Source organism: Arachis hypogaea, chromosome 20 (assembly GCF_003086295.3).
Source record: "Arachis hypogaea cultivar Tifrunner chromosome 20, arahy.Tifrunner.gnm2.J5K5, whole genome shotgun sequence".
Taxonomy (NCBI): Eukaryota; Viridiplantae; Streptophyta; class Magnoliopsida; order Fabales; family Fabaceae; genus Arachis; species Arachis hypogaea.
Genome location: NC_092055.1, coordinates 17195703 through 17217849, shown reverse-complemented (window position 1 = coordinate 17217849; position 22147 = coordinate 17195703). Strand labels below are relative to the sequence as shown.

General features: G+C 34.0%; 2 long non-coding RNA genes across 3 annotated transcripts; both read left to right on the top strand.

The window, feature by feature from the left end:
• The first annotated feature begins 3887 nt into the window (after positions 1 to 3887).
• Positions 3888 to 6147, top strand: LOC112784521 (uncharacterized). 2 transcript variants are annotated; one of them, XR_003193927.3, is made up of 2 exons: positions 3888 to 4339; positions 5437 to 6147. It is a non-coding gene; the product is annotated as an uncharacterized lncRNA (long non-coding RNA). The 2 variants fall into 2 exon arrangements; XR_003193926.3 differs by having other exon boundaries at positions 4050 to 4858.
• Positions 6148 to 15846: 9699 nt separating this feature from the next.
• Positions 15847 to 17536, top strand: LOC140182692 (uncharacterized). Its single transcript, XR_011878729.1, has 2 exons — positions 15847 to 16079; positions 17135 to 17536. It is a non-coding gene; the product is annotated as an uncharacterized lncRNA (long non-coding RNA).
• Positions 17537 to 22147: the final 4611 nt, after the last annotated feature.

Below are 22147 nucleotides of genomic sequence, written 5' to 3'. Positions count from 1 at the left end.
TGGCGTGGTTGTTCCTGTGCCTGTGATTCCGAGTGGACTCAGCTAGGTCGCTGATCAGTTGCCACGCTTCATCTGCAGTCTTGTACTTTTCAGAAAACCATTACTTGCACCATCCAACGTAGTCTTATCCCGAGGCTTCATGCCTTGAGTGAAGTATCTGATCAATACCAATCTGTCAATCATGTGATGGGGCATGCGTCCAGAAGATTCTTGAAGAGCTTCCAATACTCATAGAGAGTTTTTGATTCGCCTTGAACAATGTAGGAAATCTCTTTCTTCAATCTATCTGTAACTTCAGCTGGAAAGTATTTTTCCAAGAATTCTCTCCTGAGCGTATCCCAGTTAGTAACGATTGCTTTAGGTTGGGAGTAGTACCACTCCCTCACCTTTCCCTCAAGAGAAAACAGGAAGGCAGTTAGCAGAATAGAAGTTTCATCTGCACCATGACGCCTAACAGTAGAACAGGCTGTCTGAAAATCCCTGAGGTGCTTGATAGGCTCCTGAGCAGGTAAGCCATGAAACTTGGGCATCAAGTCAATTAGTGCAGTCTTCAGTTCAAAATCTGCAGCCAGATTTGGTTGGCGCACTTGATACGGTTGCAGAGTAAAGTCTGGGGCTCCAGCTTTCTGGAGAGTAATCCTCCTGGGTGCTGCCATGTTACCTGCACGTAAATCAACCGAATTAGTAGAAAAGGAGCTTGTTTCTTCCTCAGATGGCACTTCGGATTCGCCCTCAGACGAGACTGGTGAATTGATAATAACCACTTTACCACCCTTAGAGGCTAACCTATGCCGAGCTCGCCTAATAATTGAAAGAGTTCTTTCAATTTCAGGATCAAATGCGGCTAAGCTCGGATCAGGCAACGAACGTGTCATTCAATGAAAGAAACATACAGTTCATGGTAATAAAATAAAATAAAATATGCGAAAATTAAAAATATGTACACTAACTAATAATTTAGCACACAATTGCAACTCCCTAGCAACGGAGCCAAAAATTGATGCGGGCGGAAATTGGCCAATTAAGAAATTAATATAAGAAATAGCGTTGTAAGTACAGTTCTTAACCAGCTAAAATCCGCTTATCAATTTAGAAAGGTTGTCACAAAATTAGAATAAAAATACTGGGAGTATGAATCCCAGGTCGTCTCCCAACGAGTTGACAAAAGGGTGCTATCTTATTAATCAAGAGTTTTCCGAGAATTTTTGAGAGTTGAATAACAGGAAATAAATAATTGTAAATTAACGCAATGAAAATTAAAAGAGATTTATGTATTCGAAATAAAAAGCCTTGACTGGGGGAATGATTAATTGGAAGTTCTGTCCTTGTTGGAATTCTCTCAAGTGTAATATAAAGAGGTTGTTATTTTCACTTAGTTAACCCTTACTAAATAAAGGAAAGTCAAGTGATTGAGCTAACTCTTATTCGCAAATCCTAGTCCTCTTCCTTGGGAAGGTCTAGCGTTAGTAAATAGAGAATTAGCCAACAACTTCCAATTTAACTAATCACTTGAGCATTCCAACTCTAGGGTCTCCATTTAATCAACCCCCAAGTCAAGTTGGGAGTCTGCTCCATTGACATGGAAATTAATTGCACAGAATTAACAAGGAAATAGAAGGAAGACATGATAAACAATAACTACAAATTAATTAAAAATAAAAGTAATCCTTTCCATTAATAAATTCTAAAAACAATCCAATTGTAACTTTGAATAAAAATTAAGGATATGGAAGAGTAAGGGAATAAGAAAACAAACTAGAATAATAACTTCAACGGAGGTAATGACTCTTCTCAATATCCAAAGCAAAAGCATAAACTATAAAACTATCAATGTGTAGAAAACCTAGAGGAAGAGTGATTTCTCCCTAAGATTCCAATCTAAAAACCTAAAAACTATGCTAATGAGAATGTGTGTTGAGTCTCTGCATGTTCCCTGGCTCTAGTCTATGTTTCTGGGCCTAAAATTGGGTCCAAACTCGGCCCAAAATCGCCCCCATCATTTTCTGTAATTTCTGCAGATCGCGCATGTCATGCGTACGCGTCAGTCACGCGTACGCGTTGCTGATCATCTTCGCGTTTCACGCGTGCGCGTCAGGCATGCGCACGCATCTTCGTGCAAAACTCCAATCCACGCGCACGCGTGATCCATGCGTGCGCGTCGATGCTCGCTGGTTATCTCCTTTATTTCTTGTGCTCCTTCCATTTTTGCAAGCTTCCTCTCCATCCTCTAAGCCATTCCTGCCCTATAAGGCCTGAAAACACTGAACACACAGATCACGGCATAGAATGGTATAAAGAAGGATTAAAAATACACAAATTAAAGGCTTAGGAAGCAATTTTTCAGCCATAAAACAAAACTAGGAAGGAATTGTTAAACCATGCAATTTCGTATGAATAAGTGTGCAAAGACTTGATGAAACCACTCAATTGAGCACAAGATAAACCATAAAATATTGGTTTATCAATGCCACTGCCACTTCCACCAACCACAACAACGATAGTTCACCGATCTCATGGAAAACCTTCTCTTGGAGAAGTAAGCAATCATGGATTCCATGGAATACAACTGTCTTGCAAAGGTACGAAAAAGATTTTGGATTAGAAGAAAAGGAGGAAAGCCATTGAAGCTCTCGTGGTTGATAATGAATGAATGGTTATGAAAAAGGTTTTGGATTAGAAGAAAAGGAGAAAAACACCATCGGAGCTCTCTGCCGCCATCATTGAAGCTTTTTTAATTGCCAGATCAACATTTTTCATTCACTATGACGTCATGCTTTCACGTTTGACTGTTTTTGTCAAATTTTAAAATCTTTCAGGGACTTTTTTGTCAACACCAAAATATTTTGGGTACCATTTTGATAGTTTACCCTCTTGAAAAATGTCAAGCTATTTTCGACCTGTCGAGTCCTTAGAACCTCAAAGACGTACAAAGACTTACAAGTCGGTTAGCCGCTTTATCAAGATTTTTGGGAGCTTTCAGTTGAAAAACCAAGGTCGATTTTTAATTTAATGAGGAAATATTTGGATTTTATCTGGACAGAAGAATATGAAACAACATTTCAACATTATAAAAATTTATTATCCTCTCCTCCTGTCTTAGCAAAATCTGAACCTAGAAAGCCCTTATACTTATATTTATTAGTCACTGATGAAACTATGGCTTCAGCCTTAGTTTTGGAAGATGACAGTTAGCGTCAACAACCTGTTTATTTTATTAGTAAGGTCTTTTAAGGATCTGAACTAAAATATTTAAAGTTAAAAAACTTAGATTTTGCTGTATTAACGTTGGCGCACCAGTTACGATAGTATTTTTATAGTTATTTAATAATTGTGCGAACCAACCAACCGAGGCTCATAGAATTATCTCAATTTGATATTCAATACTAATATTGTTCTGCTATTAAGGCTCAAGCGATGGTTAAATTTTTAGCTGAAATGACTCATCCTATTACCGATGTAATGGGATGGAAAGTTTATGTATATGGAGCCTCAAATATTAAAAAGTGAAAGTGTCGGTGTCAACCTAACTACAGCAGAAAACATGGTGATTGAAGCTCCTATAAAATTTGAGTTTTCCATTTCAAAGAATCAAGTTGAGTATGGGGCATTACTTGCGGGACTAGCATTAGCCCGGAAGTTGGCACAACAAAAATCACAGTATTTAGTAATTCAAAAATGTAACCTCCCAGGTTAATAACGAGTATTAAGCTCAGGATCTGTTACCACAACTGTACTTAAAAAATGTACAGGATAAGGTACAACATTTTGATTCCTTTTGTATTAAACATGTACCTAGGAAATAGAACACACGAGCTAATGTGTTATCCAAATTAGCCAGTACTAAACCTAGAAATGAAAATTGAAGCTTAATATAAGAGGTACTTTCAGAACCTTCTGTTAGTATTTGTAGTGTTACGATTTTACATTCTAGCAATGTTAGTACTTGGATGGACCTAATATAAATGTATTTAGAACATGGAATTTTACATGTTGATTCAAAAGAAGCCAAAGAGTTGCGATTAAAGGCATCTAATTACACCATAATAAATGGGTAGTTATATAAAAGAGGGGTGTCACAGCCATTACTCAACACTCTGATCCTATTTGTTTTCTTACTTAATTGTCATTCACAGCCTCTCATTCTCGCGCTACTTTTGTCCGCTTCTCCCTCTGCTCGTGCTGCCATCGTCAGCCTCTCCTTCTACTTGAGCTGTCATCATTTGCCTCTATGTCCTTCATCTTTCCTCTTCTGAGTCTGGATCTGTTTATGCTCTATGTTTGTAATTCCTATGCCGTTGCTTCAAATCTTCCTTCTTCCATTCAATTCCTACTCTACCAGGTTTGCTTCTTTCTTTCACCGTTTCCTTTTTTCATAACAAAAATTCCATATTTGCCTCTTCTTTAAATATTTTTTCATTGTTTTGCCAAGAATCGTCCAGTTTTTAGTTCGCTCCAATTCATCGCTTTTCGAACTATTTTGCGGTCGGCACTAGTTAGAAGACAAGACAATTTTACTCGAGTTGAACCGAGTTAAGCATCGGTTCCCAATCAAACAAGTTCTAATGGATGGTTTGACCAGACAATTCAGTCTGATTTTCAAAACACTGATAAATAGTTGATCACGATTTAGCATGACCTAGAATGATAAATGTTGGTACCCTATAAAGATTTATTAGTGCGAAGAGAAAACAAAATTGTATTGGACTCTCACGATTTAGCATTTCACCTTCCTCTGTCAAGAGAGAAAATCCAGGGAACTACAAGCAGCAAACAATAAAAAGTACTTGTGATGGATGAACTAGATTATTTTTACTGATTACATGGCATTGCTTGTGTTGCTAGATATATCAATAAAAAGGTTAGTTCATAAAATTCTTATTTATTCGGTTGATTTCGTATTCAATTAAAAGTAGGGCTATTTTGAAATAGTTTAAAATGGTAGTGATAGTGTTAGTTAGATTTAATAACATAGATAAGGTTAAATTAAGATATGTGGTATATTATATGAAATTCGAATTTGTATACAATATTGTTATAAGTTTAAAACTTTAGAATAAGTTTGCCTTGATATTGGATAAAAAAAAATCTTATTCCTCCCACAATTAGACTTTATGCATTCAATATGAGCTAATTTTATGAATACTTGGTTAGATAGTTTTATGCTACACTAAGATTAGAAGATGATATCTTGCTAGCTAATGTTAGAAATAAGGAAATTAAGCTCACTTTGGATGAATTCGCTAAGTTGCTAGACTTGCCTACTAATGGATTTGATTTTTATGGGTTTGCAAACCTCAAGATTGGGAAGATTATAATGAAGATGAATTGTTAGCAAGTGTTAGCTTAACTAATTCCTGTAGAAAAGGTTCATCAAATAGGCCAACTATCACTAACATGGTGCTTTAATATAGATTTTTTCATTATCTTATTTCTTAGGTACTCAAATCCAAGGAAGACAAGCCATACTACTTTGTATTTTGATAATTATGTACTTTTTTTATGCTCTTATTAAAAGAAAGAAAATCAATTGGGCTTATTTTGTGAGATCTCATATGTTGCAATGCCGAAGAGATGACAAAGGTCTAGTATATCCCTTGGCAATTATGAGAATTTTGAAGAAATATCGCATAGACTTTGAGCATGAACAAAGAGTCTATAAGATATTTTCATGGCCTATTGGAACTCACACTTTTAGAGAAGGAAAGAAAGATGATAAAGGGAGCTCAAGTACACAACCACCACCTACATCTCCACCAATAATTCAAGAATGCATGGATAATATTGAACAAGTGAGACTTCATCAATTTTCTCTCTATACCACCATGACAAGAAACTATGAAGAGCAAATGAAGGCGTTACAAAAGTAAGGAAGGATGCTTCAAAATCAACAACAATTGGATGTAATGTTTGCTCACTTTGGAATTCACAAGCCACTACCTCAAGAATGAAGACTTGTGGATGAATGATGGTTGTTGGTGAAGCATGGAGAACTTTATATCTTGCACTTTATATCTTTATGTTTATGGACTAATGCCATTAACCTTAGGTTTTTCATTATGCCTTATGATCTTATTTAGTTGAATGCTTAAACTTGGTTATATTTGCTTGTTTATGGTTAAATGTCTATCATGCTTCAATTGCTTATAATTATGCTTATATGTCGAGTAGTATAAGAAATTATTAAATGATTATTTGACTAATGATAGATTAATAAAATGCCAAGATAATATTTTATGAAGCAAGTACTATGTATGTGAACTTATTGTCCTTTCTTTTTGCTACTGCCAAAAGGAAAAAAAATAAGTATGTTTTAAAACTTGTTTGAAATTTGTTTGATTAAAGATTGAAATTTGTTTGATTAAAGATGGTTTTTCAAAAACTTATATATGCTATGTTTCCAAAAAATAAGTTTTAAGGGAACATAAAAGATTTTTGAAATGGGGAACATCTTTTGTTTTTGAAAACGTTATTTTTCAAAACTTCCGCACACAATTGGATTTTACAAACCGAAATGCTTAGTTTTAGGGGGAACTTGTAACACCCTAATATTCAAATCCTTATGCTTGAGTCATAAGTCAATGATGTTACGGTGGTACGAATCTCATGTGGATTTTTAATACATAACTATAAGTAAAATTGAAAGGAGTATTAATCGAGAAGCCTGAAAAGAGTAAAAATAAAATCGCGAAGTCGTATCACTCACGCATCGACAACTGAAAGATAGAGCGTGAAGTCGAAAGCGATATACAGATAAAGGCATAAAGGAGAATAAGAGAATGACAGTATATGGATATATAACATAAGTAAATAGTCACTAGTCGCGACCCGCGAAGTTTAGGCCGGCTAGGATACAATGTATAAAAGTAGATGACAACATTACCTCCTAATCTCTCCCAAATAGAACATGAAAGCCTCTATAGACAAGTTCAAAAGAGTTCAATACATAATATAAGCGTTTTAAAATAAAGGTGGAGAGATTCTAATTAAAACATAAAGTGGAGAATATAAACATCTTCGCCATCTCACAGATGAACCACAGCTCACTTCTGAGCACCTGGACCTGTATCTGAAAAACAAGAGATATATACAGAATGAGAACCCTTGACCCATGGGTTCCCAGTACGGTAAAAGTGCCAAATAAATACAATGCATTGCAATAAAAACTCATTAAGCATCCTAAGCTTCTTTTCACCAAATATCCATCCTAGGTTCTCGCTAATCCATGAACAGGCAACTGTCATAAGGGAATGCTAAATTTAATTCATATTTCTCATGTTTCCCGACTTTCTAACTCTCCAACAAACCAGGATAAGAATTATAAATAAAACCATCCCCAGCTATTCTATCTCAGCAATATCATATCATTATTTCATATCCTCACCTGGAGCAAGTGAAATCACTTCACTGCGTCTACCTAGGGAGCTCAAATTATCTCATTCAATAATCATCATCATTATTCAATCACATCATCAATTCTTCTTATCAAGAACAGCCATCAGCGTCCACCGACACCAACATGAGGGACCTCTCAGTTGTACAAAAACAAGCAATACAGACAAGTAAAACACAATTAAAGTACAAGTAGAACAAGTAGCACATAATCAGGTAACATAGCATATATGATATAACAATCCAAAACAAGTAGGCAAACCCAAACAATTCAAACATATGCAAATGATGTATGCCTGCCCTATGGCTGATGAGTCTCATTTGTCGGTTATAAAGCCAACCCGACAAGTCCTGGTAGCTAACCATTGGACTGTCCCTCTGTCGTGCATCCCCAACTCGAGTAATTCTCAATCATAAACATGATCATAATCATAATCATAATCATACAACACCCACACTGGTGTTTATCCACGGGGACGAGCTCATCCGGAACTTTCACAATGTCCGGCCACACTTACGACATAGGGTTAGCAGAGTATCCAGCCTCAACCTGGAGCACGTGGTGGCTAGTCACTGCTTTCATCCAGGGAAACTCGTATCTCAGATAATCATTTCACATTCATTCATAACATTCTATAATCGTTCATCATGACCATATCGTCATTTATACATCATATGATTGCACATTTTATACATCACTCATCATAATCTGGGACAAGTGGGGTGAAACCACAACCCTTGCGTCCACCCAGGGAGCCTCTATACTAACCAACCTGGAGCAAGTGGGGCGTAACCACAACCCTTGCATCTACCCAGGAGGTACGTTCTCATATGCCCAGGAGGAACCAAGGAGGGGATCCTAACCTCCCACCATCTCGCTGGGAGCGATTTTACAGTACCAGGAGGAATAAGGAATGGGATCCTTACCTTCCTTCATCTCTCTGGGGTCGCACTTTCGAGAAAGAGAGCTCAAGATAAAGCAATCATTCAAGGCCATATTTTTATTTCCAACCATAAATCAATATTTATCAGAGCCATCTGGCTCATAACATAACCCATAACCAGCCAATAATCATTATCAAATATAGCCCTTTGGCTCACGGTATACGCCGCACTTCCATCATCACCCTCAGCAACTCATACAGTCATCATTAATCATAACTCATCATTAATTTTCCCTATACTTCGTCCACAAGTTACCACATCTCCTAGCATCTTTCCATCGCTAGGCATACTATACTTAGGACAAAAAGGGTGAGAATGGAGACTTAGAAGTCTAAAATTTGGCTTTGAAAACTCAAAATCAGCTTTGGGGTGAAAATGGGGTCACGCGTGCTCGTCGCCCATGCGCACGCGTGGAAAGCAGGAAAGTTATAGTGACGCGTGTGCGTCATCCATGTGCACGCGTGGATGGGAGAAAAGTAAAGTCACGCCTGCGCGTCAGTTACGCATAAGCGTGGGTGCGTTTTGTGTTCCTCGCACAAAACCAGCACAACACCCGCACAACTCTCGGGAACTTTGGCTAGGCACTTGAATCAATACATCGACACGTACGCGTCGGCCAGGCGCACGCGTGAGGGAGTGAAAATTTGAAAGTGACGCGTGCGCGTCAGCCACGCGTACGCGTGAGAGTACGATCTGCCAAAAATTTTACTAAGTTAAAAAGCTGCAGAATTACATTTTCAAACTCCAAACTTCCAACCCACATAACTTCTTCTACAAAATTCCTTTTTCAACCATTCCTGAATCGATCAGATGATCGTTGAATAAAATTTCATAAAAATTTAATTTTGAAGAATTCCAACCTCCGTGGACCAAGTTACAGACCACCAAAGTTGGTCAAAAATCAACTTTTTACCCAAAAATAGAAATTACCAATTTTTCTAATGTTCACAAGCCAAATTCATTTTCATTCATCCAAATGACCACAACCCAACTACATTCATATAATTACACTCAACCAAACCAAACCTACCGCCACTACACAATTTCACCAAAAACTATCAAATTCCACACCTCAATTCCTCAAACCTTATTATTCAATAACCAAACCAATTATTCACACATTCAATATCTAAAATCCATCCAATCTATTATATCATCATACAATACACATATCAACTTACCTTTCTTACCTCTTTCCGGCTTCCGGTCCAAATTCATAATTTAAATGCATATTCCACAACCAATATTTATTATTCAATTCATCATATTCTCAACACATCAAACATACAAATTCACACAATTCTCAACTCGATCATCAATTCTCATTACATAACAACTATGCATATTAGTACCAACCATTTGCACAATCCAAACTTAATCCTAGGGTCATCTAGCCTAGGAATTCTCATCACACCACACGGTACTTAAATGAAACTTAAACCGTACCTCTTGTAGCCAAACTAATTGAGCTTCTTCTTGGAAGTCTCCACTAACTCTTAGCTCCAAGCCTTACCAAAGCTCCACAAGCAATATCAATCTTCCAATTGTGCACCAAAATCACCCAATACTCTAACATAATCAATTTTCACACTTATAATTAACCTAGGGTTCATGAAATTGATAAATCACAAGGGTTAGAGCACTTCTTACCTCAGCCCATATGAAATAGAGATAGACCCACTTAGAATCCATGTTAGAGTATCCCTAAACAACCAAAATCACAAGATTTTAACACTAACTATCCCAAAAACGTATAACAGTGGGGAATCTCGAAAACTAGGCAGATATGAATGGAGTACTCACCACAAGACTTAGATAGAATTGTAGAGGATGAGAAGAGCGACGTGTGGCCACAAACGGCTCGTCAATCGGAGTTCCGAATCAAAAGTTTTGGTGATTTGAAGATTGAAATTGAAGTTGGAACCCTCATCTCTCACCTCTCTTCCATTTTAGTGCCCCTACCCTCTTTCTTTGGGTCTTGGGCTCACTTGAGCCCGGTTCACTTGGTTTAGTCTGTTGGCCCAATTTTGGGCCAAAACCTTTAAGATTAGAGTTTCAAATCGTATTTTAAATATTTCTAGCTTTCCTAATTATAAACCCTAATTTCTTAGCCTTATTCACTTATAATTAATTTTTCCTAGCTGCAGTACTAGACAGATCTCAGTTGGTACTGCCGGTCAGAACTCCAGTGCGCGTTTTTACGCAGAAAGCTATGTTTTCCGACTCAGAAAAATCCACTGAGTCCAAATATCATATTTAAATTATCAAATTCCGATTGCTATATTTTCTAATTATATTCGCTCCTATTTAATTTATTATTTAATTAATTATGGTTTGACCGGGTTTTACAGAACTCTTGTAGTCTTTTTGAAAATTTTAAGTATATCAAGTTTGTTCTATTATTTGCTATATTGTATGCTTTTCAAAACACAGCACGTTTGTCATTATCAAAAAGGAAAAAACAGTTAGAAATGCTATCTTAGTTGAATGCATATTCTTAACCTTGCATCATATGTTTGCTTATGTGTTTCGATGAATGACACAATATGTGATTTTCATTAGTAAGATAACTAGTGTTTTTTGAAAAGTAACAAACTTAATTTTTTACTCGTCTTTAACCTAATCTCTTGATTGCCTATATGGTAAATAAAAATATCACTATATGACATATATTATATGATATAATATCAAGTTTGATGAGTAATTTTAAAGAAAAAGAAGTTTCAACGAAGATTCCACATAAAAAAAATTACTATTTTATGGTAGGTGAAAATAGATTTTTACAAGAGAATTCTTGCATCAAACTCAAACACAAGCTCATCAAACAATCAATCATGCATTCAATAAAGATCATATGACAAGGAGAAGTCCAACAAACAAAATTTAGTTGTAGGACTTTAGTTTTTACTTGTCATAGGTAAATCAAATTTATCTCTCAAGTTAAAATCATGTTTCAATCAAAGTAAAATATTTTTCAACCAATGATTTCGAAAATTTCATGATTGAGGATGAGTATGGGGTGTTATGATGATCCTAATATATTTATGATAGATTACGAGGAGTATGACTCAATCTAATCATGCACAAGGCACCATAACTCGAAATTCAATTTTGCTGAAAAATAAACCTAGAGGATCGATCCCTATGTTAAAGGGAGGGTCAATCCCTATGTTAAAAGGGAGGATCGATCCTCACATGTTGAAGTGCTATATTTCATGCAAAATTGAACTAGATAATCGATTCCTAACTTTGAGGATCGATCCTATACATCCTTGTAGACACAAGATCCTAGCAAGAGTGTATATTTTTCAGTCATTTGTTCTCTCCACTCATTCCCAATGTTCATGGGTGCATCGAGGCCTATAAATAGAGGTTATGGTCTTTTGTTTCAATACACAACTTTCTTTCATGCTATAAGCTTTAATTGTGATTAAATTTCATAAGTTTTCAAAATCTTTTTCATAAACATTTGAGAGATGCTTGAGATTACTCATAATGCTTCATTTGTAATCATATACTCTTTTGAAATAGTTCATTATTTATGAAATTTACTATCACATATTGTAAAAGAGAAGTATTGTAGCTCTTCTTGTTGGTTGAGAGACTTAGAGATTGTTTTCTTTAAGTGGTGAGGCTTGCTAAACACTAAAGTTGATGAGGATACCTAGACTCATTAAGCAGTCAAGGAAAAACACTTGAAGTTGGTATTACCTCGAGTTCTTAGAAAAGAAGTCTCTTAGTCGAGTGGCTTAATTAAAGTGGTGATCACATATTGTGAGGTGTTCATCAAGTACTCTATTCTGTAGCGGTTTATTAAGCACCTTATAAGCTTGGTTATATAGTGAAAATATCCGCACCATAGTGGGGAGGACTGGACGTAGGTGAAAAGGTTACATCGAACAAGAATATATCTTGCGTGTATGTTTTTTTAACCCTTAAAATCTTTATATTTCTTGCTATTTACATTTCTAAAATGGTGTGAAAATTTAGCTCCTTATAAGTTCTTGGAAACTTGTTCAATCCCTTAAAAAAGTTCTAATACAAAACCACTTGCATTTAAGCTTTCATCTTTCATTTATTTTATACAAGTGGTACGGAAAATATTAAATACGTGGTTCAAATGTTTGAAGTTCTCTTATAACCCCACAAAAAATAAAATATGTTGCGTTTGTTCACAAATTTACATTTTCATAGTTTTAAGTTTCTATCTATATTCTGTAAAATTTTTAATTTTTCATTAATACTCAATTCACCCTACTCCTCTTGAGTATATTTATCTTATGCTTATCGACTACAATTATGCACTCGAAATATGCTCATTAATAAATAATAGGCCAACAACATATTAAATTGTGGCAAGGTATAACGATTTACGTGTAAGTTGTAAATTGTATTATTATGCAAAGTTTTACATAAAAGAAAAACAAGACAAATATGGAACTAAATTGGAAGCAACATTCATGTAATATTTTTCCATTATATTTATTTATGTAATTTACCTTATATCTTCATGCTTTGTTTTGGTACTTTAATCTTAAAATAACATATCTTTTCACTAGCTTTTTAAAATATTCTTTTAATTGCTAAAAAATTGGTTATTCTTTAAAATTTACAAGTCAAGAAAACACTTACTCTTTACTCTATGGGATATTTATATAGAAGAATGCTAAAGAATGTTTTTAACATGTTACATCAGTAGTATGAAAGTAATATTAACATTTTATAATATACTAAACCATTGAAGCTATCTTTTTAACATGTAATATTTGTGTTAGGGGTGTTCAAACAACAACAATAACAATAATAATATATTAAACAATATTAACAACACAATATATTATATATATTAAAATTTCTTTAATTTTATGTACATAATCTCAATAACAAAATTAACGACCATTCATACAAAAGAAGCAAACTAAAAATTTTGTTCACAATAATGCTTAACTAGTTATAAAAGAGGGTGATGGTGACGATAGTAAACACGATCCAAAGCAATAGTGATGATGAGCACGAGGGATAGCAACAACCACTACAAGAATTTTTGAAATGGCGATCGATTTGGATGGTTGTTAAAATTTTGGTCGCTCAACTAAAAATAGTGACCAAATTGGTCACTAATATTTAGCGACTAATTTTAACGATCAATTTATAACCAAGAGACACCAAACCATTGCCAAACGAGATCGGTTGATTCCATCAAAAAACAAGATTGGTGACTAAGAAATTAGTCGCTAAATATGATTGATTTTTTGTCACTAAATCGGTCACTAATTCCTTATACTAATATTCATAATTAGTCGCTAAATCGGTTGCTAGTACTGCTCAACAGAAAACAACGACGATGAGAATTCGATGTAGAATGATGCAAGCTCTGAGAATGACAACGTAGAATAGAGGAAGTAGCGATAATGCAAAACAAAAGTACTGATAACAACTTAGAACAGAGGCGGTGACAAGCTTAGAGGTGGCAGCTGATGCATGGGCATCATGTTGTATTTTTCTATACTTTTTTATATCAAAATTTAATTCATTATGCTTAAATATTGAGTATTTTTGTGCTTAAGTTATATATTGCTTTGATCTCTTTGATTTGATTAATGTTGTAGAAAATGATAGAAAAAGAAGCAAAAAAGCACAAAACAAAGCATTCTTTAAAAGGGAACACAAGGAGTGGTGCTGGAATTGAAGTTGGCGCTCAAACTAGCGTTGGAAGTGGCACTCGTCTAACCAGCTCCCGCAACGAAGGCCACGCATACGCGTGAGGATGAAAAGTAGCGCTTGTTTTGGACGCTCGCCTCCATGCTACCTAGCAAGCACCTTCGATAAGGGTCATGCCTACGCGTGAACGACGCGTATGCGTTACAGGTGAAATCAGCGCCATGCTCGTTTGTACGATCGCCTAGCAAGCGCCTTCGATAAGGATCACGCGTGCGCGTCGCTCGCCTAGCAAGCGCCAGCAATAAGGGTCACGCGTACGCGTGGGCGACGCGTACGCATGACAAGTGAAGACCAGTACCCAATATGAAGGGCACTCGATAAACCAGCACCCAAATGATCGCCCATACATGCCAAATGACCCCTGGAGCATCATTTTGGTTCAATTAAATTGCTTCAAGGTCCACTTAAACTTCAAGTAAGCAAAGCCCACAAATACCACTCAATCAAAGCCACAAAAATCATCTAGAATAGTTAATTTTTATTTGATTGTAATTTTTTTTCAATTTCATTTGAATTTGTAATCTAGGATAGCTTATAAATAGGGAAAAGTTCTATGGTGTGGATAGCGAGGGACATACAGAGGTCTGGATCTGATGTGGACGAGCTGTCATTGAGACGCGTGTGAGAGAACAGGTTCAGCTAATGGTGGGATCCATGTCAAAAGGCTGTTAGAGTCAGGTGGGTTCAGGTCATATATTTCTTGTGTCAGATGATTAAAAATCTAATGAAGGATAGTTAATGCTTAATGGCACATGCTTTCATTTTCGGCCAATGGGCTTGGGAGGATGCTGTTTTTTTATTTTATATATATAGACTAGAATTTTTGGGCTAACCAAAATATGAAATTGTCTCTACCCCAAATAGTTATATGAGTCATAAGTGTTCAAAGTGGTATACCCAAGAAAACAAGTTGCTACCAAAAAAGATTAAAAATTTCCTAAAAAAAAAATTAAAAGTTTGAGACTTTAAAAGTGTGTCTAAATAATCTATTAACGTAAATTACCCAAAAAATTACTAACAGTGACTAATTAAATAAATTATTGTTTCCTTTAATAAAAAATAACTACACTAAAATATGTCATACTGTATAAAAATTAGTAATAATAATGTCCAAAACATGCTAACATTAATAAGATTAAATTTATTCTAGTAAACTTCATAATTATGTTTAGCATATTTCACACTAATCATAACAATCATAAAAAACTTTAAATAAATTATTGATAGGAACAGAACCTTTTAATAATAATAATAATAATAATAATAATAATAATAATAATTTCTCCTCTCCTTCACCATCACAATATCACAATATTAATAATAATGATGATAATATCTCCTCATCGATTTTGAAAATAACCATGATAATGATATTATAATTTATAATTTCAAAATTTTAAATATCTTATAAAAACAAATGTGAGTGGCACTTTATTTAAAAAAATAAAAATAATAAAATATAATTAATGAACAAGTGTGTGGATCAAAAATAAAAGACACGATAGATATTTGACCAAATCAATTTTTTTTAATAGTCCAAAATAACAATATATGAATATAAAAATGATAAAATGCTGGGCCAACTTCATATTTTGGCCAGACCAAAAAATTCAGCCTATATAAAATAAAAAACAGCATCTTTCCAAGTCCATTGGCCGAAAACGAAAGCACATGCCATTAAGCATTAATCATCCTTCATTAGATTTTTAATCATCTGACATAAGAGACATAATCTGAACCCACCTGACTCTAACAGCCTTTTGACACAGGTCCCACCGTTTGGCAGAACCTGTTCTTTCACACGCATCCCAACGGCAGTTCGTCCACATCAGATCCAGACCTCTGGATGTTCATTCCTATCCACACCATAGAACTCTCCATAAATAGCCTTTAGTTTTTTTAATTCTGGAGAAAATTTTGGAGGATACACACACACCATGTGGGCACACACCATTAGAAGTGGGTCTTCGAACCCCTCCCTTCCACACTTCTCTTCTCTTCTATCTTCTTCCATACCCACTCTTGTAAATATTATGAATCTCTAATTCTCCACATTTGAGAGAGGAGCTCTGTTGCAATTTTAATTGAATTGATGTTTATTTCTTCTTCTCTTCTTAATTCTATCTTCATACATAAAAGAGAGTTTTGTTCTTTAAAGATCCAATTGGATCTATTAGAATTTTATGTGAACCTTGAGAAAGGAATCATAGCAATTCAGTTTGAACTCTCTTCGCATAATGAATTTGATCTTGATTTAGAGTTGGTATTGTGACATGTAACCTATCTAATATTGGGGTCTTTGGAGTTATGTGGTATGAGATTAGAAATCATGTTTGTTTATCTAAGAGCGAGCCTTATGTGCTTCAAAGGTTCAATTCTATCGGAAAAAGAATTGGATCTATTAGAATTCTATGTAAACCTTGGGAAAGGAATCATAGCAATTCAGTTTGGAGCTCTCTCCTCATAACAAGTTTGATTTTGATTCAAAGTTGATACATGACATATAATAACTTTGACATTGGAGTCTTATGAGTTGTGTGGCTTGGGATTAGACATTGTGCTTCACCTCTTTTCATGAGCATTGGATCAAGGTATTGACATTTGATTAAGTTAAGAGAGATTGATTCACCAAGGGATTGAGTTTCAATCACTTATGATCCGCCATAGATCTAAACATTGCATGAATAAGAGAAGAAGTTGAGAACCATTGATTCAAGAGAAATCAACATCTCCAATCCCTAATATTTTTTATCTTTAATTCCTGCACTTTATGTTTTCAGCACTTTACTTTCTTGTACTTTACATTCATGTCATTTACTTTCCTGCATTTTATTGCTTTCTTTTACTTTCAAGTCATTTATATTTTCTTATTTGCTTATTAACTCAATTTTGCTTGTCTAATTAGAATAATCAATTAACTATTGATTACTTAATCATTTAATCCTTGTGGGATCCACCTCACTCAAGTGAGTTTTATTACTTTATACGACCCGATGCACTTGCTGGTAGTTATGCGAAATTAATTTTTTTGTATCAACAGCTAGAGCAAATTAGGCTAACTTTCTTCAATCTATCTCAGCAGGTGCAACGAGATTATGAGAGCAAATTGAATGAGAGAAGGGAAGGAGAGGAGCAAGGGTAGTGAAAGTCACAACCATGATTGTGAGAGGTAAAGCAACGAAGAGAAGGAACTAGTAGCAAAGGGGGGAGGGGCAGCTAGTTGATAAAGAAGAAGAAAAAAAAATGTATAAGTGGCTCCGCCCTGAGTGGTGATGCACTATACTAGATCCCAATTTCTTACTTGCTCTTAATCGGGCCGACTGAATGACTTTATTTATAGGGGTATTCATGGATCGGATCTGATTTGCATATCCCCAGTGTTTATCCAAATTTGATTCTAAAATTACGGATATCGATCCGATCCGCATATCCGTGGATCTGCAAAAATAAATAAATAAATAAATATTCTTTTTATGTTTTATTTCAACTAATAATTATCATATATATTATTTATTTTTATTATTTACAAAAAATATGTTTAATGATAAAGAGTAAACATGTTTAAAAGAGTGAAAAAAAAGAATTTTATTGATATTTTTTAATAAAAATAAGCATTTTAAAATATTTATATGTTTTGCGGATATTTCCAATATCCGATCTGATCCGTAAATGTTAGGATCAAATCGGATCCAAGCTAAAAATTGACGGATATTGGATCTGATCCGATCTGATCCGATAATTTTAGTGCAAATCGAATCGAGATTTTGGCCACATTCAATCCGCGTTCACCTCTACTATCTGACCTAGCTCCTAGCACAATTGGGTTATTAGACTGAGTAACTCTTTTTGCTTTTTTTTTTTTAACCAAATTTTGTGAAGCTAGACCAAGTTTAGCCCACTTGGACATAAAGTTTGGGATAGATATAGATCTTTGTGCCGAGTCTTGTACAACACTAATTTGTTCTAATTTATATGGTATGACTTACCAAAAAAAAAATTATAAGGTATGAACACCCGGGTGCGACGTACCAAAATAAAAAAATAGCCAACACACACGACATATATATTATCTTCATTTACATTTTTTTAATTATTGCTTGAATTACTAGATAATATTAAATATAATAATAAGTATATAATTATAGATATTATAGATATGAAATTATAAATGTTAAATCTCCTTAATATTCCGATTTTAATAAATTGACTAGTGCTGAGTTGAATCATGCACTAAGCTTTTTTCTATGAATGAAGTCGTGCTAACTTCTTTTTAAATCATAATTAGGATAAGATTATATGTGGGCCAAAATATCGAGTGCGCTAAATTAGTAAGGTTTAATTTAACTAAGAAACGGGCTACCAAAATCCCTTTTCTATTTTACACGAGACTGTTGACTTATTCTAAATCTATAAAAAAAAGATTTACAATATGAGATAATGAGACAAAATATTTTTTTTATTATTTTGGTATCTGAACGGGGCCTAAGTCCAAAAAGAAAGATTACAAAAATTCCCTTTACATCTTATCCAGTGCTCAACATAACTTCTATATTGTCTCCCTCAACTCAAACATAAAAAAAATAACTTGTTGGACTAACTCCAAGCCCAAAAAAATGTCCTAGCCTCTGCTTCCTAGACTGTGTGTGTGGAAGTCAGTCTCCAAGTTGCTGCCAGAATGATCTCACCCTTTTTCTCTCACAACTATTCCAGCGCTTCTGTCTCCCTCTACCAGCTTGGTTCAATCAATGTTCATCTTATACATCGGCGAAAGGGGTGGTTGCCAGTTGCCACGCGATGATGTCACGGTGCATCGGCGATGGAGCTTTTAAGGATTTATATTAAAAGTTTATTTATTTTATATTTAATTTTTTAATTATAAAAATATTTTTTTTAAAAAAAATAATAATTTTTTTATTATAAGTGAAATATTTTTTTATTTTTCTTATAAGTATTTTAAACGGCTTTTTAAAAAATCACAACTTAATTTTATTATAAGTTATAAATTAAAAAATATATATTTATAAATCTATTTAAACTGGTCCAGTCATTTACATTTAAAATTTTCTTTTTAATTATGCACAAATATTAAAACAATTATTAAATTTAATTGAAAATATAAATAATAATAAAAAAACTGAAGTAGAAGGCATAATAAGTAAAACTTAATTGATGATTTCTTGAAATTAAAAAATGACACTTAATTTATAATAAAAATAAGAATGAAGAGAGATATTTAATATGAAATGAAAGGAGTAAATGATTTCTTATTTACTGCTACTCTATTCATTTTTCTTTTACTTTTTATCCAAGTTATACATCACTTTTGTCTATTACTGGGAGTATTTAAATGTTTTTTCAGACAAACCTTTTCATGTATCTGTGTCTCCATATATCTATTTATCTATTTAATATATAATAAGAGAGTAGTAGTAAATTAGTTAACTGACAAGTGTCATAATTAAATATTTAATAAGTGCTAGTTTTTTTAGTTGAGAAGTGACACAAATAAAATAAAAATTCAAAAGCCATTTTAATTATTTGTAATGGATAAAAATATAATATATCTTATTTTTATTATTTTAATATTAATCCAAAACTAATACTATAAATAGTTATTTATTTGATTGTTTTCAATATATTATTTAAAAAGAATGATTCAGTTGAGCACAATATTTCTCCTTTTAATATCAAAATTTGAAAACAAATTATAAGTACTATCTTTCTTTTTTTGAGTGCTCAGATTTAATTCAAATTTAAAAATTAATTCTTTGTTAAATTCTCTCCATTTTTTTTTTTTTTGCATTCTTTTTCTCACTAATTGAGTACACAAATAGAGTGGTGGTTCAAAATACATAGAGATATCACCAATGAGGAAGAAGAAGAAGTAAGGAGCTTGCTGTTGAAGAAGAAGTAAGGAGCTCGCTGCTGATGGAAGCAGTAACAGTGACTCAGAAAGAGGGCGACGACGGTGATGGAAGCCACGACGCTATTGGATCCGTAAAACAGCGTTACAGTCGCTCCTTTACTGACGGCGGTGGCGGCGAATGCTGTGAATGCATCAAAGCAGTTCGTTACGACGTCGTACATCGGGATCTGGACCCTGAGGTCGATGAGAACCTCTAGAATTTATTTGATCAGGTTGGACAAGTGGAGGAATTACTAGTCAAAGGTCACATCAGAAAGAGTACGAGTCCATGTGTTGTACCAGTTTTGTTGGTTTCGAAGAAGGATGGTACTTGACGAATGTGTGTGAATTGTCATGCAGTCAATAAGATTACAGTAAAGTATCGTTATCTTATCCCTAAGTTAGATGACATGCTTGATGAATTACGCAGTGCATACATATTCACTAAAATTGATTTGAAAAGTAGGTATCATCAAATTAGAAGAAACCAGGAGATGAATAGAAGACTGCATTTAAAACAAACTATGGGTTATATGAGTGGTTAGTAATGCTTTTTGGGTTAACTAATGCACCTAGTACGTTTATGCATATCTTGTACTATGTTTTGAGAGAATTTTTAGGTAAATTTATTATTGTTTATTTCGATAATATTCTCATTTATAGCATTTGTTTGGATGACTACTTGTCACATGTTTCAGCTGTTTTGGAAGTGGTTCGCAAAAAAAAAAAAAAAAGATATGTCAATCTTAAAAAATGTACTTTTTGTATTGATAGAGTTGTATTTCTTGATTTTGTTGTTAGTGCGAGTAAAATTGAGGTTGATGGAAAAAATATGAAGGCTATTCGTAAATGGCTAACGCCTAAAAATGCTTTTGAGATAAGAAGTTTTCATAGTTTAGTTGGATTTTACAATAGATTTGTGAAAAATTTTTCTACCATTGTTGTGTTTTTCACAGAGGTTATCAAAAAAGATGTTCAATTTAAATAGAAAAAGGAACAAGGAATTGCATTTCTTATTTTAAAAGATTTTTTATATTCTATCCCTATTTTTATTTTACCTAACTTTGATAAAATCTTTGAGATTGAATGTAATGCTTCTGGGATTAGTATAGGCATTGTTTTGATGTAGGAAAAGCGAGTCATTGCCTTCTTCAGAAAAAAGTTGAATTTAGCTCAACGTAAATATTTAACTTATGACAAAGAATTATATGTCTTAATTCGAGATTTTAAGGTTTCATAACACTACCTATTATCTAAAGAGTTTGTGATTCATATGTGAAGATTTGTGAATGGCCTAGAGAATGCAGTTTGAATCTATGGCCTCCTTTTTGAAGCTCTTTTTTCTTTTTGCTTCTAACTGGAATAGGAACTTAATTGCCGATGCGTCGATTAAGTTAAAATTCAGGAGACAACTTTATCGTCTTTTCATGATGCATTCAGAAAAAGAGCAATTCTTTAATTTTGGATACCTGTGACCTCTGAGAAATATACAATGCATTAGACACTTTTATTTTGTCTCTTAACAAAGTGAAACAGAAAAAGAGTATAGAAGAGAAAATTACACAACTATGTATCCTGGTTCAACCACCATGTGCAATATGACCTACACCCAGCCTCCCCACAATAATGGAGAAAATTTTACTATCTTTCGCAAAAATTTACAAACACCAATTTTTTTAAGATTCAATCCAATCCTATTTGGGACAAACCTAGCTTCTACCCAAATTAGATTTGATTAGGTTTACTCTCTAAATTTTCAATCACTAAGTGCTCACCCAACTTAGTAAAAAAATTTCCCCAGAATTTCATGTGTACAAAACAGAAAAATATACAAAAGAACTTTGATATAATTTTCTTACTTTTACTTATAACTCTCTTTGCCATTTCTCTCAATAGCTTTTACTGATTCCTCACATAATGTCTTTTTCTATTGAAAAGAAACAAAGAAAAGATGAACACTGTAGAACAGATAATTTAATGTAAAACTCTAAAGGAGAAGAAGGATTAGCTTGTAAGCTATGAAGACCCAAACTTGTGTGCTCACTCCTTGAATCAATCTCTAACTGTTTACCCCTTTAATAGAGGAGTAAAGTTTCCAAAACTTGAAACTTGAATATTTGACTTTCTTTTTTTCCAAATACAACAGCAGCAGCGCAGAAGAGATAAGACAGTAGCAGGAATTAAAGT